We start from the raw sequence: 15434 nt of genomic DNA, 5'->3' as shown, positions 1-15434 counted from the left end.
TCTGCCTTTCTCTTTCTCCGGTGTCATCTGGGATATCGACTTTGCTCAAATTCCCATTGTCTCAGAGCAGAAATAGCAAAGACAAATACCATAGCGTCTGTTCTCCTCCAGAAATTGTAACGCACTTGCAAGATTTTTATGGGTTACAGGCTGACTCTTCTAAGGCAAATATCCTACTACCGCATCCTAAGGTCAGGCTCTCTTCCTGAAAACATCCTCAGAATGAGAAATCACAGCTGATGAAAACTACAAGCACGTGTCTATAGTTTATATAGTTAAATAGCTCACTTTTCTGTGAGCTAGAGGATTGTTGTTTTTCCTCAGGGCAACGCGAAGTGTTCTTTCATTAACTTAGAAGGTGAAGGTCATGTTTTCTCTACAGATCTGAATGTAAACCTCTCCTGTCAGTTATCATGCGTGTGACTTTTAACCAGAGTCTAGTAATTGATTTCTGAAGACACTCTGGCCTTTACATATTTGCCCTCTTTACTTAGTGTAATTTCCTCTTGTTCTTCAAATACATGATTAGCCACAATGTGATAAGTATATAAATCAACTCCCTGCCCTCTGGAATCGTGCACATTTAAATTTAGACTCTAAATTACTTTTGTTACGCCGAAGAAATATAAAAATGCTCTGTCTGAATCACAAGCAAGCCACTTCAGAAGCAGAAAACGGTCTCCTTCGTTGTCAGAAGAAAATATTTCCCCCAGGACTTTCTGGTTTGTAAGGCAGCATTCTCTCTGTGCCTCCATCATCTCAGGTTTGAAATCATCCCGCTCCCTACTCTAAAGGGGATTCAGAATCCGCGGCAGAAGCTTTCCAACCAGCCACGAGCTTCCATTGGACAGTGTCAAGGTGCTTTAAGCAAACTCCTGATGCTTTGGGGAGTGGGGATATCTCATTGCTGCTTGACTTGACTCCATGCCTCCTTCCCCAACTCAACACTCCTCTTAAATGTGTTCTGCGGTATGGTCGCATGCAGGTTCAAATGATTTTGGAGAGTTTTACAATGTTATTTGAAATAACTGATACACCAAGAGTGTCGTTAATCACTTTTGATTTTCCTTCTAGCCTTTAGTTCAAAATGAGTAGCACCAGATATAGGGTTTGAGAAAGGGCTGTATCCTTTGTGAAATTAGATTGGAAGGAGAATTAAAAGGGCTGATGGTTCACATCCCAATTTGATCTCTAATGCGCTGCTCCCCTTCGCTCCTACTCAGGTGTCTGCCAGCTTCAGGCTGCTGCTTCCGACAGTGCGGTGCCTGGATTACGCCATCTACCCGTTGCTTCCTGCTCTGGGCTTTTCCGGCTCTGCAGCATGACATGCCTGAGGTTTCTATCGCCTACAAGGTTACTCATACACCTCCTACCCCAAAGTGCAACCCGGGAGCCAAGTCCTATGACTGATAGGGAACCGGAGTCAATGGATGCACGCTGTCTCCTACTGCCCCGGGGAGGACAGTCAGAGCCCTGTGTCGGCAAGATCCTCAGAAAATGCCACAGTGTTGCCAAACCCTGAAATCAGATTCGTGTGTCCGATGCACAGTAAGCAAATCTCTGAAACATCAGGTTTGAAGCAGAGAAAGCTTTATTACTGGAAGGGCAGCCAACGAGAAGGCAGGGGATTGGTCCCAAATCTGCCTTGTCCTGTTGAGCCTAGGAACGCTTTATGTATGATCTGCAATGTACGTGGAGGTCAGGGAAGGACGTGGAAAGGCCTCAAAAGTTCTCGAGATTATATGCTATTTTTGGCACCCTAGCACTCTCTGGGGGTCCTGGTTTCTCACTTGTCAACCTCATGTCTGATATGGGTCTTGCAAGATAGATATTATCAATGGCATCCCAACCCTGGCCCCCGTAATTTACTGCAGGAAAAAGAGCAGAAGGACAGGATTAATAATTCTTGCAAGGTGGTGGAGAAATGTGCCTGTGTGCAGCACATGAAGTTAGTATGGAGAGAGCGCATAGGAAAGCTTTAAGTGAAGAAACATAGACCCAGGCTCAGTAGGTTGGAATGCGGAATGTCTGTGCACCAAACAGTGGTGAACTTGGCAACACGCCCGTGCATTACCTCTCACTCCATCCTTTTACCCTCACCTTGGTGTCTTACTCTTGTCCCTGGGTTTACATGTCCCGCCAACAGGCAAACTACCTGCCCAGCAGATTTTGTCTCAGTCTTCACTTATAGAGGAACCCTGCCTAAGACACCAATGGTTTACCCAGTCCAAAAATTGCTCGTTTAGACCAACTGTATACTTTGGACTTCTCTTCCTACCAGTTCTCTTCTTTGGAAAGACAAGGGAAGAAGGACTCGACTAGCATCAGCACAGAAGGAGCCACAAGACCACCCCGCCACATAGACACGTTAGTGAACAAAAGATTCACCAACTAATCATACTCTCATGAAGGAAAGCAAATCAGTAATTAGGATAAAATCTCCAGAGAGGGTGGGGGGGGGGGAGGGAGGAGAGAAGGGAAATGACTTTAGCAAATGCGTATTTAATGACTTAGCAAGATAAGAGAATTAGGCATAGTCAACTGAACTGTGGGTAGGAGGGAGGGTGGAAAGCCTGTCACAACTGAGAAATCAAAGCTCATTTATAAAGTAATTAAGTCTCAAGTGCTGTTGTGGCCCAAAGAGATTTAACTTTTAAAAAAAAAACTTAATCTTTGACTCAACTTTTGAAAAGCTGGTTATGTCTAAGCCTTAAGGCAAGTTAGCCAAGAGAGGTTCAGGTAGAAATCCCCATGGAGTAGGGTGTGGGCACTTAGCAGGAACTGGGCTCTCCCTGAGCTGGCGACCAGGTGGACAAGCAAGTGAACTTGGGGCAGGCTCTCTGCTAGACGTTTGAAATACATTCTCTGTTTATTCCCACAACCACCCCCGGAGCAGATGGACCTACCTCCACTGCAGAAACAAGCTGGAAGCTGGTTGGATTATCTGAACTCGGATAGGTTTCACTTTGAGACTTGGGTCCCAGGGTGCCCAGCACACGTTGACATCAGCTCAACTTGAATCATCCCTTGCTGAAACAGGAAGAGGATATGAAGGAAGCACTGATGTGTTTTGTATCCTCATGTTCAAATGGCACCGGTTGTATGCAAACTGGGGGAGATATTTTTAAGCCCACAGACTGAGGTAGGACTAAGGTATCGAGTGTTCTAGAGACAATCATAGATTTTATGGAAAATTAAGGAATTAATGTTCTAGTTTTCTCCCCAGAGCCTTTTGGGTTTATTTTATTTGAGTTTCTGTCAGTTCCTGAGAGATGAATCAAGTCAGAAGCACTAGATATAAAGTTTCTGGATCGTTTGTGGACCCGGAAGTGGCAGAAAGCCCCGGGTTCTTTCAACAATTCCGGGCCTGGTCAGCTGGCCATTGCCTGTCAGGCCCTCACCACAGACGCAGCCTCGCCTGGCGTCTCCAAGGCCATGAAAATGGTGAGCAATGTGGTGGGGAAGCCCCACCAGCATAGATGGTAAGACTCTGACACAGTTATATCATTTTAAATTGTAAGTCCTGTTCAGTCACATATCAATCAATGCCATGAGGAAACTATTGATTCAAAAATTTATTACATGGTATATATATTCTGATTGCTACATACACACAGATTAGTATTAATAATAAAAGGAATAATAGTTGGGAGCCTGGATGGCTCAGTTGGCTAAGCTTCTTGGTTTAGGCCAGGTCATGATCTTGCTGTCTTGGGATTCAGCCCCACATGGGGCTCCCTGCTGACAGTGCAGAGCCTGCTTGGGATTCTCTCTCTCCCTCTCTTTCTGCCCACTCTCCCACTTGCGCTCTCTCTCAAAAAATAAATAAATAAATAAACTTAAAAAAAAAAAAAAGTCACTTTCTGGGGTGCCTGGGGCTCAGTCAGCTGGGCATCTGACTCTTGATTTTGGCTCAGGTCATGCTCTCATGTTTCATGAATTTGAGCCCCGTATCAGGCTCTGTACTGACATCAAGGAGCCTGCTTGGGATTCTCTGTAAACCTCTCTCTCTCTGCTCCTCCCCCAAGTGCTCGCTCTTTCTCATTCCCTCTCAAAAATAAATAAATATTAAAAAAACTAAATGAAAGAAATGTCCCTTTCAGTAAATAAATAAGTAAAAAGGATAATAACTAAAATGTATACAGTGTATACTGTGTGTCAGGTACTATTTCTAAATATATGTATTCTAATATATATATATATATATATATATAAAATATATTCTAAATATATACATAATCTCTATATTCTAAATATACATATATATTCTAAATGTATTTACTTAATCTATTTAATTCTTGCAACTCTCTCATCTTTATTTTACAGACAAGGAAATGTAGATAAAAAGAGTTTAGATAACTCAGCAGAGAGTAAGACATCCTGAAAGAGTTCACCATGACAAAGAATACAGAGACCAAGGAACCACCCAATAATGGGATGGTGCTATTATAGAAACCTATAGGAAGGATGCTAGGAAGAGAGTGTGGTATGATTTATACTATCTTGGGGAGCTTGAAGGTTGTCAGTCCAGTGACCTCTCAGTAGCTCTTGAAAAATGAAAAGCAACTTTCAAAATAGGACAGGCTGGCCATCGGAGAAAGAGGTCATACAATCTATAGCAGCTCTATTCATTATTGGAAGTAACCAAGATGTCCTCCAGTAGGTGAATGGATAAACAAACCGTGGTACATCCAGACAATGGTATTTTATTTAGCAATAAAAGGAAATGAGCTATTCGACCATGAGAAATCATAGAGGAAATTTTAATGCATATTACTAAGTGAAAAGCCAATCTGAAAAGACTACATACTGTATGCTTTCAACTATATGGACGTTCTAGAAAAGGCAAACAATGGAGACAGCAAACATTATCAGTGGTTACCAGGGGTTGGGGGGGGGGGGAGGAATGAACAGGTGGAACACAGGGAATTTTGAGGGCTGTGAAAATATTCTGTGTGGAACTGTAATGACGGATACACAACATTATGCATTTGTCAAAGCCCGTAGAATGCATAATGTCATAAAGAGTGAACCATAATGTAAACTATGGATTTATATTAATAATTATTACTATTGGTTCATCAATTGTGATAAATGTACCTCATTAATGCAAGATGTTAATAACAGGGCAAATTGTTGAGGGAACGGAGAAGGGATACAGGGGGAAATATGTACTTTCTGCTTGATTTTCTATAAACCTAAAACTGCTCTTAAAAAATTAACCCTGTTAATAGGGGCACCTGGGTGACTCAGCCAGTTAAGTGTCTGGCTCTTGCTTTCAGCTCAGGTCATGATCTCAAGGTTCGTGGGATCAAGCCCCACATCGAATTCCATGCTGACAGCATGGATCCTGCTTGGGATTCTCTCTCTCTCTCTGCCTCTCCCCTGCTTGTTCGTTCGTTCGTTCTCTCTCTCTCTCTCTCTCTCACTAAGTAAATATTTAAAAAACGAAAAATAAAAAAAAAATTAACGCTGTTAATAAAAGAAGAGTGAGGAAAAGAACAAAAAAGCAAATACTACAGAGTGTTATGGGAAGAGGGTATCAACTTTTCAGTGTACCTTCAAAAATCTGAATTAAACTTGGGTGAGTAAATGAAACATTGAGCCATGAGTAATTTACAATTTAATATAAATTAATTACGAGATAATTTTCTTCTCTCTCATTAGCTGGCTTCAGGATGTGGAGAAAAGGAAGATTCCTCTCACTGTAAGTGAAATAAACCTAAACTAGACTCCTTCAAGCAAAAGGAAATGTACTAAGTGTTTACAAAGGTGGTATTTCTGGAGCAGGTGAATGAGTGGTACAAAGGAAGTCATATTAATGCTTCTCTCTTCTGACTTCTTACTTTCTTCTCTCTCTCTGTATCTCTCTCTCTTTCTGCTGTCCTCTGATTTGATGCAATTTTCCATCAGGCTCTTTCTACTTGGCTATAGTGATAGCCACTAGCAAAACAGGGTAATATGATTCTTAGTGCCTCTGTTCTCTGAAAACAAAATATCTTCTCTCTGTGCCTACCTACCTCAGTCACAGAAAAGGGGTAGTGGCACCTCTGGAGTCAGAGCAATCTGTGTCTAGGAGAATGGGATCATTTCTTTTAGTGTAGGCTGCATGTCTAACCCAATGGTGTGGCAAGACGTAGAGCTTTGTGTGGGAGGGAAGTAAGTGAAAGGAAACTGAGAAGCAATTGAGTTTCTTCTGGCAGAAGAAGGAGGAGCGACTTACAGGTCCAAACTAAACCAGACCAATATAAACAAAAATGGTTTTGAAGAATAAAAATGGAAGCATAGGGATGCCTGGCTGGCTCAGTCTGAAAAGTATGTGACTTTTTTTTTTTTTTTTTTTTTTTTTTGGTTTGAGAGAGAGAGAACACAAGTGAATGAGGGGGAGAGAGAGAGAGAGAGAGAGAGAGAGAGAGAGAGAGAGAGGAGCTCACTCATGGCTTGTAGTTTACCCAAAGTGGGACTTGTGCTCACCCGCAGCAGGGCTCGACCTCACAAACTGTGAGATCACCACCTGAACCAAAATCACATGCTTAACCACTGAGCTGACTAAGCCACCCAGGTGCCCAAAGAACATGTGACTCTTGATTGAGGTCATGAGTTTGAGTCCTCTTTGGGTGCAGGAATTAGTTAAATAAATAAAACTTAAAAAAAACAAATGGAAGTGTATTTCAGCCATGACTCTGACTTGCAAACCATTGATAATGCATCAATCAGTCTGTCCATCCAAGGAAATCAGTTTATGAGCAGGATCTTGGGGGCTCCTGGGAAGATGTGAGGCTGGAGAATTAGACTGGCAAATAGTCAGGAACCAAGGAAGGCCCCAAGGATGAAAGACCAAAGGTCACACTACAGGAACCTGCTAGTTCCCCAGCCACTCACTGCTGCTGTGTACGGAATATCAGTCCCCAGGTGCTTAGTGTTAGGAAGGGGACGGCCCTCTCGCCAGCGCGCAGGAGCAAACTGAAGGGCAACCAATCACCGAGCGCCAGCACAATTCAAGGGAAAGCCCCCAGCGGCTCTCCAGAAGGAACTGAAGGTCAACCAATTACCGAGCAACAGCACAACATGGCACGAGAGAAAGACCCACCGGAGCCTAAACCCGGAACTGCTACAGTTTAAAAACCCTACCCGACCATACCCTGGCGCGACTTTCCTGACTCCCTCCTTGAGTCACGGAACCTCGCCCGGAACCTTAGTTCCCAATAAAGCCTTAAACTGCAAAAATTCTTTTTGACTCTAACTCCTATCTTTACCCCGCACAATGCCTGACACTAACATTTGGTGCCTAAACCCGGGAGGGAGGTGGTAGCTCGCCTCCCTCGGCTGAACTTCCCCCTCCTCACCAAGCCAGATGCCAACCAGATGCCAACCACCCTACTCTCAAGAGCCTACAGGAGCCAGTAAGTAGGACAGACCCCTCCTTCCCCCCTTCCAACTACGGCTGACACCACGAGAGATGTCTCGCAAGTCAGTCTCCTCTCCTCCGCACGCCGAAAGGCCCCTTATCGCAACGCGAGGGACGCCTCGCCTTGCCATGCCAAAGGAGAGTCACAAGTCTAAACCGCCTCGATCTCTTACCCCCCCTCCAATGTCTGTTAAAAAACTTCCGGCTCCTAGGCTTACAAGGCGAACTCCATGGTAAACGACTCGTCCGCCTTTGCACTGTAGTCTGGCCTCAGTACCAATTAGATAATGATCCTCAATGGCCACCTGAGGGGTCTTTACAATACCAAATCTTAACCCATCTGGACAATTTCTGCCATCGGCTGGGAAGATGGGGAGAAATACCCTACGTTATGGCCTTTTGGGACCTCAGGTCTCGCCCCCACCTATGTTCCTCCTGCCCCTCTGCATGCATGCTCCTCACCCACCCACAACCCCCCCATGACCCCACCTCACCAACTTCCCCGATCTCCTACCCGTTAGAGGATCTAGCCACGCTGCCCACAGGCCCTCGCCCCCCTCCGTACTCCCAACCCCCAGCCGTCCCGCCCTCGCCTCCCAAATCATCCTGAACTCGTGCTCAGGCCCCTCCCAGCGAACAGACCCCAGTGGCCATCTTACCTCTCCATGAGGTGGCAGGGCCTGAAGGCCTGGTTGGAGTTCACGTCCCTTTCTCCCTCCAAGACTTATCAGCCATTGAAAAGTGGCTAGGGTCATTCTCGGCTGACCCCACCCACTACATTAAGGAATTCCAATACCTCGCCCAAGCCCACAGTCTCACAATGACATTCATGTGATCCTCACCTCTACCCTCACCCCTGAGGAGGAGGGGCACATCCAGGCCGCAGCCAGAGAGCATGCAGACCAAACCCACATGACCGACCCCACTATGCCCACAGGAGCCGATGCTGTCCCGGCGGCCGATCCCAATTGGAACTACCAACACGCAGGCAATGGTCACCAGCGCCGGGACCAGATGATCCAATGCCTACTAGCAGGCATGAGGGCAACCTCAAACAAATCAGTAAATTTTAACAAACTTCAAGAAATAATACAGGACCCCAATGACAACCCCACAGCCTTCCTTGGCCGGCTCACAGAGGCACTTACCCAATATACCAGACTAGACCCTACCACCCCCGCAGGGGCCACAGTATTGGCCACCTATTTTATTTCCCAATCAGCCCCTGATATTCGAAGAAAACTAAAAACGGCCGAAGACGGCCCTCAAACCCCTATGGGCGACCTGGTCAAGATGGCTTTTAAAGTTTTTAATGGCCAAGAGGAAGCTCAAGAACAGCAGACAGGCCCGTCTCCAACAAAAGGTACAATTACAAACCCAAGCCTTTGTAGCTGCCCTGAGGCCAGCCGCAGTAAAGCCGTCTGGACCACGGCCCCCTCTGGGGCCTTGTTTTAAATGTGGCCAAGAAGGCCATTGGTTTCGTCAGTGTCCCCATCCCAAAAAGCCTACCAGCCCATGCCCATTGTACCAGCAAATGGGCCACTGGAAATCCGATTGTCCTAACCCAAGGGACGACAGACTCGCAATGCCTCCACGTGGCGAGGCTTCACCCGGAATGGACTCTGCCTTCCAACTCCTGGAGATGAAGGATGACGACTGACGAGGCCCAGACTCAGTAACTCTGGTGACCCACTCTGGGTAAAACTCCAGGTAGTGGGTAACCCATCTCCTTTCTGTTGGACACGGGGGCTACCTATTCCGTCCTGCCGAGCTATTCCGGGCCCCACCACGCCGTCCTCCGTTTCGGTCATGGGCATAAATGGCACCCCCTCCATTCCCCCATGCACACCGGTATTCACCTGCTGCCTGGATGGCCTCCACTTCTCCCACTCCTTCCTAGTCATCCCCTCCTGCCCCTTCCCCCTTTGGGCCGAGACATCCTCAGTAAATTAGGAGCCTCTATACATTTACCAGCTATTTGCTCCTCTCCCTCCCCGACTCATCTCCTACTGGCTGTTATCACGGACGACACAGACCACAGCCTTGACCCACACCTGGACCTCCCAATAGACCCAATCGTATGGGACACATCCACCCCAACAATCGCCACCCATCACCAACCTGTCCTCGTTAGACTCAAAAATCCATCACAGTTCCCGTCTAGACCCCAATACTCAATCTCCCACACCCACCGACTAGGCCTGAAGCCCATCATCGATCGCCTACTCAAGGAGGGCCTCCGAATCCCATGTCATTCCCCCTGCAACACCCCAATCTTGCCTGTAAAAAAGCCAACTGGCTCATATAGACTAGTTCAAGACCTCTGAATAATCAATGAAGCTGTAATTCCCATCCATCCAGTAGTGTCCAACCCATATACCCTCCTCTCCCAAATCCCCCCACCCACGACCCATTTTACAGTGCTTGATCTCAAAGATGCCTTTTTCACCATTCCCTTACATCCTGAGTCCCAATTCCTCTTCGCCTTCACATGGCAAGATCCAGTGACTTCTCTGGCCTGCCAACTCACATGGACGGTACTTCCCCGAGGATTTCATGATAGTCCCCATCTCTTTGGGCAGGCCTTGGCCAAGGATCTCCTCAAAGCCCCATTCTCCAGTCACTGTACTCTACTACAGTACGTAGATGACCTTCTATTATGTGGAACCTCTTTCGACCACACCAAACAAGATACAGTCCAAATCCTAAATTTCCTGGCTAATCTGGGGTATCAAGTCTCCCCACACAAAGCCCAAATCTGTACTAATGCAGTTACATTCCTGGGAGTCTCACTCACACCTACTACCAAGGCCCTAACCCAAGATCGCCTCCAAGCCCTCCAGACCCTGTCCTCACCTACCAATGCAGACGAAATCCTCTCCTTCCTGGGTCTAGTAGGCTTCTTCCGACACTGGATCCCTAACTTTGCTATACACGCAGCTCCCCTATACAAAGCCGCCAAAGAAACCCCCCAAGGCCCACTCTCCAGCCCGGGAGCGGTCGCAAGGGCCTTCCAACGGCTGGTCACATCTCTAGTCACTCAACCGGTCCTTTCCCTCCCTAATGTTTCAAAGCCTTTCCTCTTATACACAGATGAGAGGGCTGGAATTGCAACAGGTCTCCTAACCCAACCGTGTGGCCCTAAGTTACAAGCTGTCGCCTACCTTTCTAAACAACTGGACCCTACGATCAGGGGGTGGCAACCCTTCCTTAGAGCATTGCAGCAGCAGCCACTCTAACCCAAGACGCACTCAAACTCACCCTACACTGCCCCGTAACCGTACTTTCATCGCACCGTCTATCTGATCTCCTTACGCATAAGGCCCTGGCACACCTCTCCCCATCACGCATACAATTGTTCCATCTGCTCTTTATTGCAAATCCTGAAATATCTCTCCAACTCTCCCCTAGACTCAATCCTGCCACGCTACTTCCGCAAATCAACTCCAAAGACACTTCACAGCCACCCTTCCACTCCTGCACTGAACTTATAGATATTCTCTCCAAACCTCCATCTAACTTAAAGGACCTTCCCCTCACTTCCCCTGATCTCACTCTGTTTGTAGACGGCAGCTCACTAGTTGACTGCAAGGGCCACCGACAAGCAACGCACGCTGTAGTTACATTAAACCAAACTCTAGAGGCCCAGACACTACCCACAGGAACCACATCCCAGAAGGCTGAACTCACAGCCCTCATGAGGGCTCTCCAATTGTCCAGAAACAAAAGGGTCACAATATACACAGACTCAAAATACGCTTTCCTTATTGCACATACACACTCCCACTTAGGGGAAGAAAGAGGATTCCTCACAACTAAGGGTACCCCCATCATCAATGGGCCACTCATAGCGAAACTCCTTGAGGCCCTCAAGCTCCCACAGGAAGTGGCCATTGTCCACTGCAAGGGCCACCAACCCCTAACCACAGAGACAGCTGTAGGAAATCACAAGGCTGACAACACTGCCAGACAAACAAACAGCTCTCTCTCTCGACCCAGTTCCTATGGGCATCCTCACCGAAGATACAACTCCCGATTGTACCCCAGATGAACAAAAACAATACGTGGCCCATCCCGATGCCCACACCAAGGCAGGCTGGATCATGCTGGCCCCCGACTGGCCCTCCCAAATAGCCTAGTCCCTTCCCTGCTAACAAAAATCCACAAAACCCTACACACTGGGCCGGAGGCCACCTTCCGCTTCCTGGAGCCCATTAGGTACCACCCCCACCTACGACAACTGGTCGCCAAAACACACCCACGATGCACCACCCGCGCCGCAGTCGGTTCCCAAGGGAGGATGAGGCACCCAGGCCCCACTCCTCAGATGCGGGGCCATCTCCCGGGCGAAGACTGGCAAATAGATTTCACTCACATGCCAAAACACAAAAAATTACGGTATCTCCTTACCATAATTGACACCTTCACAGGGTGGGAAGAAAGAAGTCTTCCCCACCTCATCTGAAGGGGCCTCCACAGTGGCTGAGATCCTACTCAAGGACATCATTCCCCGCTTTGGTCCACCGAGAAGGATACAGTCTGACAACGGGCCTGCTTTCATCTCAGCGGTCACCCAACAGGTCTCCAAAGCTTTGGGTATTACTTGGAAACTCCACATACCATACCACCCCCAGTCCTCGGGTAACATTGAAAGGGCCAGTGGCCTCATAAGAGACCATCTCACTAAACTCCCCATAGAGACTCGGCTTTCTTGGCCTCAACTCCTACCTATAGCGCTCACCTGACTCCGAGCCGCTCCCTGAGGACCCACAGGCCTCAGCCCACTTGAACTCCTATACGGGTGACCCTTCCTGTTACCCCAACCCCTACCAAAAGATCCTCCTCCTTTGGCTGCCTATCTCCCTTACCTCAGCCTGCTCCGACACCTGATTCGACAGTACGCTGACCTCACTCTACCAGCTCCCATCGATCTCTCCTCTCCCTCACTATCTGTAAACCCAGGAGACTCAGTGCTCCTTCGAGTAAGACAAAAACCAACCCTTGCCCCCCGGTGGGAGGGTCCCCACACGGTCATACTCACAACCCCCACGGCTGCTAAATTATTGGGCCACACCCTGTGGGTTCACACCTCTGACCTCAAACGGGCCCCCCCTTTACCCCCTATACCAGAAGAGTCGTGGACCTCCCAACCAACCGGCCCCCTCACCCTCAAACTAACCCGACAGGCCCCTTCATGACGGACCCTTCCCCTCGGTTTTCCACCTTCACACTCACAATATTACACGAGCTACAACTCTCCCACTCAACCGACCCCATCACCCTCCCCTTATTTCTCTCCTGGGTCTCCGACTGTTGGCTTCAGGGAACTCTCTCCGATTTCTCCCCCGTCGAAATCTCCTTCTTTACCTTTTTACTAACCATACTTATATATCATGATACTTCCCTTGTTACTCCTTGTTAACATCATCCCCCTTATGCCCTCACAACCCTCCTATAGGTGGGTTTTTTACCTATCCGAAACTTTTAATGGACACACCTCCATCATACCCTCTACCCCTTGCCCCATTGTTGGGTGCCAAAATCAAGTCACCTTAAAATTCCCCTCTTTCAACACCCTCCAAGCCTCTACGCGGATTACTCCCGCCATTTGCTTTTTATATGACCAAACCGACAAAGTATGCTCCCAAACCTCCCCCAACCAATATGGAGGATGCCCCTATCTCTACTATAACATACACCGGCTCAACCTATACTGCTTCACAGGACCAAGGACGGGCCGCTTCTGCTTAAAAAACGGCAACTTTACCCTTACTGTCCCTGATCCATGGGATCCCCGCTGGCAAACCGGAATAAAGGGCAAACTGTATCAGAACGGCCATTTCTCTAACCCCATCTCCTCTTTAACCATCTATCGGACCTATGAGCCCTCTATGTCTCCTTCCCTCTCCAACCTTAAAGATCTTACCCAAGTAATCATGGACCAAGAAGACCGCTCAACACACAACTACAGACACCCCCTGCACAACATCCCTTCTCATGGCTTACATTAGTCAGACAAGGAGCGATCCTGCTTAACCACTCAGGCTTAACCAACCTGTCACACTGCTTTCTTTGTGCATCCCTTCAGCCGGATCCAGTAATAGCCGTCCCACTACCCACCCCCTTTCCCAACACCACTAACTCCATCAACCACCCCAGAAGTCAAATCTCCCTACAGATTCCCATCCTCACTGAGACCCCTCAAAGCAACACGTCTCACCCAATATGCTACTCCTCTCATGCCTCCCCACCTTGCCCCTCCCCCCTGCCTAGGCCTAGCCACGACCCTCCCCCAGGGGGATTCTATTGGTGTAATGGCACAGCTTATAAACAAATGCCCAAAAATGCTTTTATCTGTCTCCCAGTCACCATTATCCCCCAACTCACCCTATACGGACAGGAAGAACTCCATCGACTCCTCGAATTCCGTCTCCAAAAACGAGCCGTTTTCCTCCCACTAATGGTCGGACTATCTCTAGCCACGTCCCTCTTGGCCGCCGGGGTTGGGACCGGCTCCCTTGCACACTCCATTACCTCCTCCAGGGACCTGCCAGGCTCCAAATCGCAATAGAAGCCTCAGCAACCGCCCTATCCGCCTTACAAAGGCCGATCAACTCCCTAGCTCAGGTCACTCTACAAAACCGACGAGACAGATCTCCTAACAGCAGAAAAAGGGGGAACATGCCTGTTCCTGAGGGAAGAATGTTGCTACTAACTACCTCAATGAATCAGGCTTAGTTGAAACCAATATAGAACCCCTAAAGGAAATCCAAAAAACTCTATCCGCCCGCCCAGGATCCTCAGACCCCCCTAACCTCCTGGTGGCAATCACCCCTCTTAACTTGGCTCCTCCCCATAGTCACCCCACTAGTTGCTGTCCGTATAATACTTATGCTCTTACCTTGTTTTCTCCGTTTCGTAGGGAAACGAATTCATGAAGTTTCCCAGGTAGCATTTCATCAGATGGTGGTCTGGCCCTATTCCCGCATTCCAACCTCAGACCCCACATACTATGGCGCCTCCCTTATATCTGCTGGAAGCAGCCAGATCAGATCCCTCGCCCATTATCACCAATAAGAGGTTGGAATGTTAGGAAGGGGAGGGCCCTCTCGCCAGCGCGCCGGAAGGAACCGCAGGGCAACCAATCACCGAGCGCCAGCACGACCCAACGGAGAGCCCCGAGCAGCGCGCGGGAGCAAACTGAAGGGCAACCAATCACTGAGCGCCAGCACAATCCAAGGGAAAGCCCCCAGCGGCTCTCCAGAAGGAACTGAAGGTCAACCAATTACCGAGCAACAGCACAGCATGGCAGGAGAGAAAGACCCACCCGAGCCTAAACCCGGAACTGCTACAGCTTAAAAACCCTACCCCACCACACCCGGGGGTGACTTTCCTGACTCCCTCCTTGAGTCAGGGAACCTCGCCCGGAACCTTAGTTCCCAACAAAGCCTTAAACTGCAAAAATTCTTTTTGACTCTAACTCCTGTCTTTACCCGGCACCACGCCTGACACTAACACGTAGTAAACGGCATCTCTGGTAATTTTTTGTCCAGCAAATATGAATAAAGATAGGAGAGGCAATAGGACCCTGACCTATTTTATTGTTTTCTTATCATGCTCAGACCAAACACTGTGCTTCTAATGTGTGCATCATGCTTCAAAAACACTTTTTTGAGGGTCACTCAGAGCAGACAATGGAACCCCTGTTGGCACATAGACCCAATCTCATGGCTTTGTGTGGCTTTTCTGACAGCAACAGAAAAACCCATATTCTCATTTTCCCTCTTGTGTATCTGTAGATTTTCTTGCTGATCCCCAAATCATCGACCAGGCCACAGCTTAGCAAACAGTCTGCCTATGTGAGAAAGTGATGGCTGATGGGGTGTCACTTAGTTGCCTTATGACCCAGCAAGTACATGAGGAAAATTGGATGTCCTTTGCCTATTATATTTCTCCAAAGCCTCCCTCTAAGAATCTAGGTTGTAAGATCAAGATAGACAACAAGCTGATGAAAGAATTTTCTTTC

The 15434-nt window shown here is 48.0% G+C and overlaps 1 long non-coding RNA gene across 1 annotated transcript in view; it reads right to left on the bottom strand.

Annotated features, from left to right (window-relative positions):
• LOC125933238 (uncharacterized) overlaps positions 1–14465 on the bottom strand; it is a 39285-nt gene extending 24820 nt beyond the window's left edge. Inside the window, exons 1-2 of the long non-coding RNA XR_007460900.1 lie at positions 14310–14465; positions 2907–3030 (exon numbers count right to left, since the gene is read on the bottom strand). This is a non-coding gene — a long non-coding RNA (uncharacterized LOC125933238). The remainder of the gene's footprint in view (positions 1–2906; positions 3031–14309) is intronic.
• Between the last annotated feature and the right edge of the window lie 969 nt (positions 14466–15434).

This window comes from Panthera uncia, chromosome D2, assembly GCF_023721935.1.
Source record: "Panthera uncia isolate 11264 chromosome D2, Puncia_PCG_1.0, whole genome shotgun sequence".
In the NCBI taxonomy this organism is placed as follows: Eukaryota; Metazoa; Chordata; class Mammalia; order Carnivora; family Felidae; genus Panthera; species Panthera uncia.
Note: the sequence above shows the minus strand (reverse complement) of the source record. Positions and strands in the feature narration are given on the sequence as shown.